This window comes from Ictidomys tridecemlineatus, unplaced genomic scaffold, assembly GCF_052094955.1.
Source record: "Ictidomys tridecemlineatus isolate mIctTri1 unplaced genomic scaffold, mIctTri1.hap1 Scaffold_8011, whole genome shotgun sequence".
NCBI lineage: Eukaryota > Metazoa > Chordata > Mammalia > Rodentia > Sciuridae > Ictidomys > Ictidomys tridecemlineatus.
In genome coordinates this window covers 1-12,168 of record NW_027525958.1, presented here as the reverse complement: position 1 = coordinate 12,168, position 12,168 = coordinate 1, and the positions used below count along the sequence as shown (strand labels likewise).

Genomic DNA, 12,168 nt, shown 5'->3' with positions numbered 1-12,168 from the left:
AGCGTCCCCTCGCCCCAGGTCACCGAGGTTGCTCCTTGCCAGGTGAGGGTCACAAGCGTGGATCGATGATGACTCCCACAAAAACATTCCTTGGAAGCTGAACAAAATGAGTGAAAACTCTATACCGTCTCTCTCATCGAAACTGAGGTCCACCACGTAGACGTAGGGGGCTGCAGTGAGCTGGGTGGTGGAGGGGAGAACCCTGTGGCCCTTTTTCGACGGGGGCCGTGTCGGAATGGACCCTGGAAGGGAAGGCCCCTTTCTGCCGAGTTCACCTGGCGTTAGGACCCCGAGCCCGTGGTCCTCTGAGTGTCAGTCCTCCTTTGGTTTCGGCATGCATGGGTGATCCAGAGCTCAAGGCCTGGGGGGAAGACGTTGGCCTGCCCGGGAAGATTTCCTAGTGGGTGTTCGGCGGTAGGGTTCAGCCGTACTAGGGGGTTCTTGGCCGTGGCACAGGAGGATAACTCTCCTCCTCTTGTGCACTGGAGACGTTTTTGCCAAGGCGAGTCGCGCCGTGCTGGTCTGCTGGGTGTCCCAGAGAAAACTGAGGTCCACGTTCATCGGGGGCCGGAGGCAGGCCCAGCGCAAAGCAGGGGAGACCCTTCTTTAGTGCACAGGGGCGTGGTGTTTCCGGGAGTCTGATGGGTTTTCTCTTTTCCTGGAGATGCTTCAGTGTTGCCAGTGGTATTGCCACACAATGTTGGCAGGAGCCATGGTCCACCAGGGGAAGGAAGGGTGGGTCTCCAGAGGGACCAGTGCCTGGATGATAGTAGATGGACATAGAGGAATGCAAATGGAGGAACTGGGTCTTCCCACAAGCGGGTACTTTTGCTGCCACTTGTGTTAATGGATCCCCCTGATAGATGGTTGGCTCTCGAGTTGGGGCATCAGAAGTGCTTCAGGAAAGAGCCTTAGTATCGTTGTGTGCTTTCGGTGCGCCCGTGAGGCCGCATGCATGGTGGTCGATGTGCGTCCTGAGAGAGCCCATACGCGCTTTGGATCCCCAATGAGCCACCGTGGTGGCAGACCTCAGGGATGACTTCTCTTGTAGGAGGCGCATGTGAACCCGAGACGTCAGCGTCTCGTTTTTGAGCGTAGGACAGCCGTGAATGGTTTGGGTAGTGGAAAGGCCTAACTGGGTCCAAAGTCATTCGTAAGGATTGTTGCCTGTGCCTGAAGGAAGTAGAGAGTGATGAAATTCACCTCTTTGCCAAGTGCCTTTCATAGGCGCTGGACAGGCGTTGAGGGTCTCCTCTCCTGCACAAGTTGTGGGGTTCAGGCATTGGAACGTATGGGTGGGGCTGGAGCTCCTGTTGGAATCCATGTCACGTGGGGCTCCCAGATGCCCGTGGCGATGGCCCAGAAAGGCAGGAGCTTTGCAGAGGACGTACTTCCTCAGGTTCGTCCTTTCTTGCTTGGACATCCTGTGGAGGGAAGGAGTCAGGGTGAGATTGGTTTGTAGAGTTGGATGGAGATTCTCAGATGGCTTTCCTGTTGTGGGAAGAGTTTGTTGGGCAGCTTAAGAGCCACATGGGAACTGAGCTCAGGCCGGCATGGCGTGGGCAACTGAAAAGGCTGCCGTCCCTAAAGAGTGTGAACTGAGGAGCAGCAGGCTGCGGAGCAGGCCAGTCATGGTGATTTTTCACGGGCCTCCCTCTCTTTTGTCTCCTTGCATACGCACGGCAGGTCGTGTTTCCACGGAAGGATTGAAAGGTTGCCGCCGGCTCCTCTGGCTGTGGGAAGATGCCCAGGGAGGACGGGGAGCGCCCGCCTGCGCGTGCCCTCTGTTTCCTGAGTGTGGCCCTTCGTAGCTGACGATGGTAAGCGTCCCCTCGCCCCAGGTCACCGAGGTTGCTCCTTGCCAGGTGAGGGTCACAAGCGTGGATCGATGATGACTCCCACAAAAACATTCCTTGGAAGCTGAACAAAATGAGTGAAAACTCTATACCGTCTCTCTCATCGAAACTGAGGTCCACCACGTAGACGTAGGGGGCTGCAGTGAGCTGGGTGGTGGAGGGGAGAACCCTGTGGCCCTTTTTCGAAGGGGGCCGTGTCGGAATGGACCCTGGAAGGGAAGGCCCCTTTCTGCCGAGTTCACCTGGCGTTAGGACCCCGAGCCCGTGGTCCTCTGAGTGTCAGTCCTCTTTTGGTTTCGGCATGCATGGGTGATCCAGAGCTCAAGGCCTGGGGGAAGACGTTGGCCTGCCCGGGAAGATTTCCTAGTGGGTGTTCGGCGGTAGGGTTCAGCCGTACTAGGGGGTTCTGGGCCGTGGCACAGGAGGATAACTCTCCTCCTCTTGTGCACTGGAGACGTTTTTGCCAAGGCGAGTCGCGCCGTGCTGGTCTGCTGGGTGTCCCAGAGAAAACTGAGGTCCACGTTCATCGGGGGCCGGAGGCAGGCCCAGCGCAAAGCAGGGGAGACCCTTCTTTAGTGCACAGGGGCGTGGTGTTTCCGGGAGTCTGATGGGTTTTCTCTTTTCCTGGAGATGCTTCAGTGTTGCCAGTGGTATTGCCACACAATGTTGGCAGGAGCCATGGTCCACCAGGGGAAGGAAGGGTGGGTCTCCAGAGGGACCAGTGCCTGGATGAGAGTAGATGGACATAGAGGGAATGCAAATGGAGGAACTGGGTCTTCCCACAAGCGGGTACTTTTGCTGCCACTTGTGTTAATGGATCCCCCTGATAGATGGTTGGCTCTCGAGTTGGGGCATCAGAAGTGCTTCAGGAAAGAGCCTTAGTATCGTTGTGTGCTTTCGGTGCGCCCGTGAGGCCGCATGCATGGTGGTCGATGTGCGTCCTGAGAGAGCCCATACGCGCTTTGGATCCCGAATGAGCCACCGTGGTGGCAGACCTCAGGGATGACTTCTCTTGTAGGAGGCGCATGTGAACCCGAGACGTCAGCGTCTCGTTTTTGAGCGTAGGACAGCCGTGAATGGTTTGGGTAGTGGAAAGGCCTAACTGGGTCCAAAGTCATTCGTAAGGATTGTTGCCTGTGCCTGAAGGAAGTAGAGAGTGAAGAATTTCACCTCTTTGCCAAGTGCCTTTCATAGGCGCTGGACAGGCGTTGAGGGTCTCCTCTCCTGCACAAGTTGTGGGGTTCAGGCATTGGAACGTATGGGTGGGGCTGGAGCTCCTGTTGGAATCCATGTCACGTGGGGCTCCCAGATGCCCGTGGCGATGGCCCAGAAAGGCAGGAGCTTTGCAGAGGACGTACTTCCTCAGGTTCGTCCTTTCTTGCTTGGACATCCTCTGGAGGGAAGGAGTCAGGGTGAGATTGGTTTGTAGAGTTGGATGGAGATTCTCAGATGGCTTTCCTGTTGTGGGAAGAGTTTGTTGGGCAGCTTAAGAGCCACATGGGAACTGAGCTCAGGCCGGCATGGCGTGGGCAACTGAAAAGGCTGCCGTCCCTAAAGAGTGTGAACTGAGGAGCAGCAGGCTGCGGAGCAGGCCAGTCATGGTGATTTTTCACGGGCCTCCCTCTCTTTTGTCTCCTTGCATACGCACGGCAGGTCGTGTTTCCACGGAAGGATTGAAAGGTTGCCGCCGGCTCCTCTGGCTGTGGGAAGATGCCCAGGGAGGACGGGGAGCGCCCGCCTGCGCGTGCCCTCTGTTTCCTGAGTGTGGCCCTTCGTAGCTGACGATGGTAAGCGTCCCCTCGCCCCAGGTCACCGAGGTTGCTCCTTGCCAGGTGAGGGTCACAAGCGTGGATCGATGATGACTCCCACAAAAACATTCCTTGGAAGCTGAACAAAATGAGTGAAAACTCTATACCGTCTCTCTCATCGAAACTGAGGTCCACCACGTAGACGTAGGGGGCTGCAGTGAGCTGGGTGGTGGAGGGGAGAACCCTGTGGCCCTTTTTCGACGGGGGCCGTGTCGGAATGCACCCTGGAAGGGAAGGCCCCTTTCTGCCGAGTTCACCTGGCGTTAGGACCCCGAGCCCGTGGTCCTCTGAGTGTCAGTCCTCCTTTGGTTTCGGCATGCATGGGTGATCCAGAGCTCAAGGCCTGGGGGAAGACGTTGGCCTGCCCGGGAAGATTTCCTAGTGGGTGTTCGGCGGTAGGGTTCAGCCGTACTAGGGGGTTCTTGGCCGTGGCACAGGAGCATAACTCTCCTCCTCTTGTGCACTGGAGACGTTTTTGCCAAGGCGAGTCGCGCCGTGCTGGTCTGCTGGGTGTCCCAGAGAAAACTGAGGTCCACGTTCATCGGGGGCCGGAGGCAGGCCCAGCGCAAAGCAGGGGAGACCCTTCTTTAGTGCACAGGGGCGTGGTGTTTCCGGGAGTCTGATGGGTTTTCTCTTTTCCTGGAGATGCTTCAGTGTTGCCAGTGGTATTGCCACACAATGTTGGCAGGAGCCATGGTCCACCAGGGGAAGGAAGGGTGGGTCTCCAGAGGGACCAGTTCCTGGATGAGAGTAGATGGACATAGAGGGAATGCAAATGGAGGAACTGGGTCTTCCCACAAGCGGGTACTTTTGCTGCCACTTGTGTTAATGGATCCCCCTGATAGATGGTTGGCTCTCGAGTTGGGGCATCAGAAGTGCTTCAGGAAAGAGCCTTAGTATCGTTGTGTGCTTTCGGTGCGCCCGTGAGGCCGCATTCATGGTGGTCGATGTGCGTCCTGAGAGAGCCCATACGCGCTTTGGATCCCGAATGAGCCACCGTGGTGGCAGACCTCAGGGATGACTTCTCTTGTAGGAGGCGCATGTGAACCCGAGACGTCAGCGTCTCGTTTTTGAGCGTAGGACAGCCGTGAATGGTTTGGGTAGTGGAAAGGCCTAACTGGGTCCAAAGTCATTCGTAAGGATTGTTGCCTGTGCCTGAAGGAAGTAGAGAGTGATGAAATTCACCTCTTTGCCAAGTGCCTTTCATAGGCGCTGGACAGGCGTTGAGGGTCTCCTCTCCTGCACAAGTTGTGGGGTTCAGGCATTGGAACGTATGGGTGGGGCTGGAGCTCCTGTTGGAATCCATGTCACGTGGGGCTCCCAGATGCCCGTGGCGATGGCCCAGAAAGGCAGGAGCTTTGCAGAGGACGTACTTCCTCAGGTTCGTCCTTTCTTGCTTGGACATCCTGTGGAGGGAAGGAGTCAGGGTGAGATTGGTTTGTAGAGTTGGATGGAGATTCTCAGATGGCTTTCCTGTTGTGGGAAGAGTTTGTTGGGCAGCTTAAGAGCCACATGGGAACTGAGCTCAGGCCGGCATGGCGTGGGCAACTGAAAAGGCTGCCGTCCCTAAAGAGTGTGAACTGAGGAGCAGCAGGCTGCGGAGCAGGCCAGTCATGGTGATTTTTCACGGGCCTCCCTCTCTTTTGTCTCCTTGCATACGCACGGCAGGTCGTGTTTCCACGGAAGGATTGAAAGGTTGCCGCCGGCTCCTCTGGCTGTGGGAAGATGCCCAGGGAGGACGGGGAGCGCCCGCCTGCGCGTGCCCTCTGTTTCCTGAGTGTGGCCCTTCGTAGCTGACGATGGTAAGCGTCCCCTCGCCCCAGGTCACCGAGGTTGCTCCTTGCCAGGTGAGGGTCACAAGCGTGGATCGATGATGACTCCCACAAAAACATTCCTTGGAAGCTGAACAAAATGAGTGAAAACTCTATACCGTCTCTCTCATCGAAACTGAGGTCCACCACGTAGACGTAGGGGGCTGCAGTGAGCTGGGTGGTGGAGGGGAGAACCCTGTGGCCCTTTTTCGACGGGGGCCGTGTCGGAATGGACCCTGGAAGGGAAGGCCCCTTTCTGCCGAGTTCACCTGGCGTTAGGACCCCGAGCCCGTGGTCCTCTGAGTGTCAGTCCTCCTTTGGTTTCGGCATGCATGGGTGATCCAGAGCTCAAGGCCTGGGGGAAGACGTTGGCCTGCCCGGGAAGATTTCCTAGTGGGTGTTCGGCGGTAGGGTTCAGCCGTACTAGGGGGTTCTTGGCCGTGGCACAGGAGGATAACTCTCCTCCTCTTGTGCACTGGAGACGTTTTTGCCAAGGCGAGTCGCGCCGTGCTGGTCTGCTGGGTGTCCCAGAGAAAACTGAGGTCCACGTTCATCGGGGGCCGGAGGCAGGCCCAGCGCAAAGCAGGGGAGACCCTTCTTTAGTGCACAGGGGCGTGGTGTTTCCGGGAGTCTGATGGGTTTTCTCTTTTCCTGGAGATGCTTCAGTGTTGCCAGTGGTATTGCCACACAATGTTGGCAGGAGCCATGGTCCACCAGGGGAAGGAAGGGTGGGTCTCCAGAGGGACCAGTGCCTGGATGAGAGTAGATGGACATAGAGGAATGCAAATGGAGGAACTGGGTCTTCCCACAAGCGGGTACTTTTGCTGCCACTTGTGTTAATGGATCCCCCTGATAGATGGTTGGCTCTCGAGTTGGGGCATCAGAAGTGCTTCAGGAAAGAGCCTTAGTATCGTTGTGTGCTTTCGGTGCGCCCGTGAGGCCGCATGCATGGTGGTCGATGTGCGTCCTGAGAGAGCCCATACGCGCTTTGGATCCCCAATGAGCCACCGTGGTGGCAGACCTCAGGGATGACTTCTCTTGTAGGAGGCGCATGTGAACCCGAGACGTCAGCGTCTCGTTTTTGAGCGTAGGACAGCCGTGAATGGTTTGGGTAGTGGAAAGGCCTAACTGGGTCCAAAGTCATTCGTAAGGATTGTTGCCTGTGCCTGAAGGAAGTAGAGAGTGATGAAATTCACCTCTTTGCCAAGTGCCTTTCATAGGCGCTGGACAGGCGTTGAGGGTCTCCTCTCCTGCACAAGTTGTGGGGTTCAGGCATTGGAACGTATGGGTGGGGCTGGAGCTCCTGTTGGAATCCATGTCACGTGGGGCTCCCAGATGCCCGTGGCGATGGCCCAGAAAGGCAGGAGCTTTGCAGAGGACGTACTTCCTCAGGTTCGTCCTTTCTTGCTTGGACATCCTGTGGAGGGAAGGAGTCAGGGTGAGATTGGTTTGTAGAGTTGGATGGAGATTCTCAGATGGCTTTCCTGTTGTGGGAAGAGTTTGTTGGGCAGCTTAAGAGCCACATGGGAACTGAGCTCAGGCCGGCATGGCGTGGGCAACTGAAAAGGCTGCCGTCCCTAAAGAGTGTGAACTGAGGAGCAGCAGGCTGCGGAGCAGGCCAGTCATGGTGATTTTTCACGGGCCTCCCTCTCTTTTGTCTCCTTGCATACGCACGGCAGGTCGTGTTTCCACGGAAGGATTGAAAGGTTGCCGCCGGCTCCTCTGGCTGTGGGAAGATGCCCAGGGAGGACGGGGAGCGCCCGCCTGCGCGTGCCCTCTGTTTCCTGAGTGTGGCCCTTCGTAGCTGACGATGGTAAGCGTCCCCTCGCCCCAGGTCACCGAGGTTGCTCCTTGCCAGGTGAGGGTCACAAGCGTGGATCGATGATGACTCCCACAAAAACATTCCTTGGAAGCTGAACAAAATGAGTGAAAACTCTATACCGTCTCTCTCATCGAAACTGAGGTCCACCACGTAGACGTAGGGGGCTGCAGTGAGCTGGGTGGTGGAGGGGAGAACCCTGTGGCCCTTTTTCGACGGGGGCCGTGTCGGAATGGACCCTGGAAGGGAAGGCCCCTTTCTGCCGAGTTCACCTGGCGTTAGGACCCCGAGCCCGTGGTCCTCTGAGTGTCAGTCCTCCTTTGGTTTCGGCATGCATGGGTGATCCAGAGCTCAAGGCCTGGGGGAAGACGTTGGCCTGCCCGGGAAGATTTCCTAGTGGGTGTTCGGCGGTAGGGTTCAGCCGTACTAGGGGGTTCTTGGCCGTGGCACAGGAGGATAACTCTCCTCCTCTTGTGCACTGGAGACGTTTTTGCCAAGGCGAGTCGCGCCGTGCTGGTCTGCTGGGTGTCCCAGAGAAAACTGAGGTCCACGTTCATCGGGGGCCGGAGGCAGGCCCAGCGCAAAGCAGGGGAGACCCTTCTTTAGTGCACAGGGGCGTGGTGTTTCCGGGAGTCTGATGGGTTTTCTCTTTTCCTGGAGATGCTTCAGTGTTGCCAGTGGTATTGCCACACAATGTTGGCAGGAGCCATGGTCCACCAGGGGAAGGAAGGGTGGGTCTCCAGAGGGACCAGTGCCTGGATGATAGTAGATGGACATAGAGGAATGCAAATGGAGGAACTGGGTCTTCCCACAAGCGGGTACTTTTGCTGCCACTTGTGTTAATGGATCCCCCTGATAGATGGTTGGCTCTCGAGTTGGGGCATCAGAAGTGCTTCAGGAAAGAGCCTTAGTATCGTTGTGTGCTTTCGGTGCGCCCGTGAGGCCGCATGCATGGTGGTCGATGTGCGTCCTGAGAGAGCCCATACGCGCTTTGGATCCCCAATGAGCCACCGTGGTGGCAGACCTCAGGGATGACTTCTCTTGTAGGAGGCGCATGTGAACCCGAGACGTCAGCGTCTCGTTTTTGAGCGTAGGACAGCCGTGAATGGTTTGGGTAGTGGAAAGGCCTAACTGGGTCCAAAGTCATTCGTAAGGATTGTTGCCTGTGCCTGAAGGAAGTAGAGAGTGATGAAATTCACCTCTTTGCCAAGTGCCTTTCATAGGCGCTGGACAGGCGTTGAGGGTCTCCTCTCCTGCACAAGTTGTGGGGTTCAGGCATTGGAACGTATGGGTGGGGCTGGAGCTCCTGTTGGAATCCATGTCACGTGGGGCTCCCAGATGCCCGTGGCGATGGCCCAGAAAGGCAGGAGCTTTGCAGAGGACGTACTTCCTCAGGTTCGTCCTTTCTTGCTTGGACATCCTGTGGAGGGAAGGAGTCAGGGTGAGATTGGTTTGTAGAGTTGGATGGAGATTCTCAGATGGCTTTCCTGTTGTGGGAAGAGTTTGTTGGGCAGCTTAAGAGCCACATGGGAACTGAGCTCAGGCCGGCATGGCGTGGGCAACTGAAAAGGCTGCCGTCCCTAAAGAGTGTGAACTGAGGAGCAGCAGGCTGCGGAGCAGGCCAGTCATGGTGATTTTTCACGGGCCTCCCTCTCTTTTGTCTCCTTGCATACGCACGGCAGGTCGTGTTTCCACGGAAGGATTGAAAGGTTGCCGCCGGCTCCTCTGGCTGTGGGAAGATGCCCAGGGAGGACGGGGAGCGCCCGCCTGCGCGTGCCCTCTGTTTCCTGAGTGTGGCCCTTCGTAGCTGACGATGGTAAGCGTCCCCTCGCCCCAGGTCACCGAGGTTGCTCCTTGCCAGGTGAGGGTCACAAGCGTGGATCGATGATGACTCCCACAAAAACATTCCTTGGAAGCTGAACAAAATGAGTGAAAACTCTATACCGTCTCTCTCATCGAAACTGAGGTCCACCACGTAGACGTAGGGGGCTGCAGTGAGCTGGGTGGTGGAGGGGAGAACCCTGTGGCCCTTTTTCGAAGGGGGCCGTGTCGGAATGGACCCTGGAAGGGAAGGCCCCTTTCTGCCGAGTTCACCTGGCGTTAGGACCCCGAGCCCGTGGTCCTCTGAGTGTCAGTCCTCTTTTGGTTTCGGCATGCATGGGTGATCCAGAGCTCAAGGCCTGGGGGAAGACGTTGGCCTGCCCGGGAAGATTTCCTAGTGGGTGTTCGGCGGTAGGGTTCAGCCGTACTAGGGGGTTCTGGGCCGTGGCACAGGAGGATAACTCTCCTCCTCTTGTGCACTGGAGACGTTTTTGCCAAGGCGAGTCGCGCCGTGCTGGTCTGCTGGGTGTCCCAGAGAAAACTGAGGTCCACGTTCATCGGGGGCCGGAGGCAGGCCCAGCGCAAAGCAGGGGAGACCCTTCTTTAGTGCACAGGGGCGTGGTGTTTCCGGGAGTCTGATGGGTTTTCTCTTTTCCTGGAGATGCTTCAGTGTTGCCAGTGGTATTGCCACACAATGTTGGCAGGAGCCATGGTCCACCAGGGGAAGGAAGGGTGGGTCTCCAGAGGGACCAGTGCCTGGATGAGAGTAGATGGACATAGAGGGAATGCAAATGGAGGAACTGGGTCTTCCCACAAGCGGGTACTTTTGCTGCCACTTGTGTTAATGGATCCCCCTGATAGATGGTTGGCTCTCGAGTTGGGGCATCAGAAGTGCTTCAGGAAAGAGCCTTAGTATCGTTGTGTGCTTTCGGTGCGCCCGTGAGGCCGCATGCATGGTGGTCGATGTGCGTCCTGAGAGAGCCCATACGCGCTTTGGATCCCGAATGAGCCACCGTGGTGGCAGACCTCAGGGATGACTTCTCTTGTAGGAGGCGCATGTGAACCCGAGACGTCAGCGTCTCGTTTTTGAGCGTAGGACAGCCGTGAATGGTTTGGGTAGTGGAAAGGCCTAACTGGGTCCAAAGTCATTCGTAAGGATTGTTGCCTGTGCCTGAAGGAAGTAGAGAGTGAAGAATTTCACCTCTTTGCCAAGTGCCTTTCATAGGCGCTGGACAGGCGTTGAGGGTCTCCTCTCCTGCACAAGTTGTGGGGTTCAGGCATTGGAACGTATGGGTGGGGCTGGAGCTCCTGTTGGAATCCATGTCACGTGGGGCTCCCAGATGCCCGTGGCGATGGCCCAGAAAGGCAGGAGCTTTGCAGAGGACGTACTTCCTCAGGTTCGTCCTTTCTTGCTTGGACATCCTCTGGAGGGAAGGAGTCAGGGTGAGATTGGTTTGTAGAGTTGGATGGAGATTCTCAGATGGCTTTCCTGTTGTGGGAAGAGTTTGTTGGGCAGCTTAAGAGCCACATGGGAACTGAGCTCAGGCCGGCATGGCGTGGGCAACTGAAAAGGCTGCCGTCCCTAAAGAGTGTGAACTGAGGAGCAGCAGGCTGCGGAGCAGGCCAGTCATGGTGATTTTTCACGGGCCTCCCTCTCTTTTGTCTCCTTGCATACGCACGGCAGGTCGTGTTTCCACGGAAGGATTGAAAGGTTGCCGCCGGCTCCTCTGGCTGTGGGAAGATGCCCAGGGAGGACGGGGAGCGCCCGCCTGCGCGTGCCCTCTGTTTCCTGAGTGTGGCCCTTCGTAGCTGACGATGGTAAGCGTCCCCTCGCCCCAGGTCACCGAGGTTGCTCCTTGCCAGGTGAGGGTCACAAGCGTGGATCGATGATGACTCCCACAAAAACATTCCTTGGAAGCTGAACAAAATGAGTGAAAACTCTATACCGTCTCTCTCATCGAAACTGAGGTCCACCACGTAGACGTAGGGGGCTGCAGTGAGCTGGGTGGTGGAGGGGAGAACCCTGTGGCCCTTTTTCGACGGGGGCCGTGTCGGAATGCACCCTGGAAGGGAAGGCCCCTTTCTGCCGAGTTCACCTGGCGTTAGGACCCCGAGCCCGTGGTCCTCTGAGTGTCAGTCCTCCTTTGGTTTCGGCATGCATGGGTGATCCAGAGCTCAAGGCCTGGGGGAAGACGTTGGCCTGCCCGGGAAGATTTCCTAGTGGGTGTTCGGCGGTAGGGTTCAGCCGTACTAGGGGGTTCTTGGCCGTGGCACAGGAGCATAACTCTCCTCCTCTTGTGCACTGGAGACGTTTTTGCCAAGGCGAGTCGCGCCGTGCTGGTCTGCTGGGTGTCCCAGAGAAAACTGAGGTCCACGTTCATCGGGGGCCGGAGGCAGGCCCAGCGCAAAGCAGGGGAGACCCTTCTTTAGTGCACAGGGGCGTGGTGTTTCCGGGAGTCTGATGGGTTTTCTCTTTTCCTGGAGATGCTTCAGTGTTGCCAGTGGTATTGCCACACAATGTTGGCAGGAGCCATGGTCCACCAGGGGAAGGAAGGGTGGGTCTCCAGAGGGACCAGTTCCTGGATGAGAGTAGATGGACATAGAGGGAATGCAAATGGAGGAACTGGGTCTTCCCACAAGCGGGTACTTTTGCTGCCACTTGTGTTAATGGATCCCCCTGATAGATGGTTGGCTCTCGAGTTGGGGCATCAGAAGTGCTTCAGGAAAGAGCCTTAGTATCGTTGTGTGCTTTCGGTGCGCCCGTGAGGCCGCATTCATGGTGGTCGATGTGCGTCCTGAGAGAGCCCATACGCGCTTTGGATCCCGAATGAGCCACCGTGGTGGCAGACCTCAGGGATGACTTCTCTTGTAGGAGGCGCATGTGAACCCGAGACGTCAGCGTCTCGTTTTTGAGCGTAGGACAGCCGTGAATGGTTTGGGTAGTGGAAAGGCCTAACTGGGTCCAAAGTCATTCGTAAGGATTGTTGCCTGTGCCTGAAGGAAGTAGAGAGTGATGAAATTCACCTCTTTGCCAAGTGCCTTTCATAGGCGCT

The 12,168-nt window shown here is 57.0% G+C and overlaps 1 long non-coding RNA gene and 7 other non-coding genes across 8 annotated transcripts; all 8 read left to right on the top strand.

Annotated features, from left to right (window-relative positions):
* The first annotated feature begins 59 nt into the window (after positions 1 to 59).
* On the top strand, positions 60 to 151 carry LOC144374654 (small nucleolar RNA SNORD116). Its single transcript, XR_013433999.1, has one exon. It is a non-coding gene; the product is annotated as a small nucleolar RNA SNORD116 (small nucleolar RNA).
* A 1,539-nt stretch (positions 152 to 1,690) lies between these two features.
* On the top strand, positions 1,691 to 10,929 carry LOC144374651 (uncharacterized). The gene is made up of 6 exons (XR_013433995.1): positions 1,691 to 1,820; positions 3,510 to 3,643; positions 5,333 to 5,466; positions 7,155 to 7,288; positions 8,977 to 9,110; positions 10,800 to 10,929. It is a non-coding gene; the product is annotated as an uncharacterized LOC144374651 (long non-coding RNA).
* Positions 1,883 to 1,974, top strand: LOC144374653 (small nucleolar RNA SNORD116). Its single transcript, XR_013433998.1, has one exon. It is a non-coding gene; the product is annotated as a small nucleolar RNA SNORD116 (small nucleolar RNA).
* LOC144374658 (small nucleolar RNA SNORD116) lies at positions 3,706 to 3,797 on the top strand. Its single transcript, XR_013434004.1, has one exon. It is a non-coding gene; the product is annotated as a small nucleolar RNA SNORD116 (small nucleolar RNA).
* LOC144374657 (small nucleolar RNA SNORD116) lies at positions 5,529 to 5,620 on the top strand. Its single transcript, XR_013434002.1, has one exon. It is a non-coding gene; the product is annotated as a small nucleolar RNA SNORD116 (small nucleolar RNA).
* On the top strand, positions 7,351 to 7,442 carry LOC144374656 (small nucleolar RNA SNORD116). The gene has a single exon (XR_013434001.1). It is a non-coding gene; the product is annotated as a small nucleolar RNA SNORD116 (small nucleolar RNA).
* LOC144374655 (small nucleolar RNA SNORD116) lies at positions 9,173 to 9,264 on the top strand. The gene has a single exon (XR_013434000.1). It is a non-coding gene; the product is annotated as a small nucleolar RNA SNORD116 (small nucleolar RNA).
* Positions 10,930 to 10,995: 66 nt separating the features above from the next.
* On the top strand, positions 10,996 to 11,087 carry LOC144374652 (small nucleolar RNA SNORD116). The gene has a single exon (XR_013433996.1). It is a non-coding gene; the product is annotated as a small nucleolar RNA SNORD116 (small nucleolar RNA).
* The last annotated feature ends 1,081 nt before the right edge of the window (positions 11,088 to 12,168 follow it).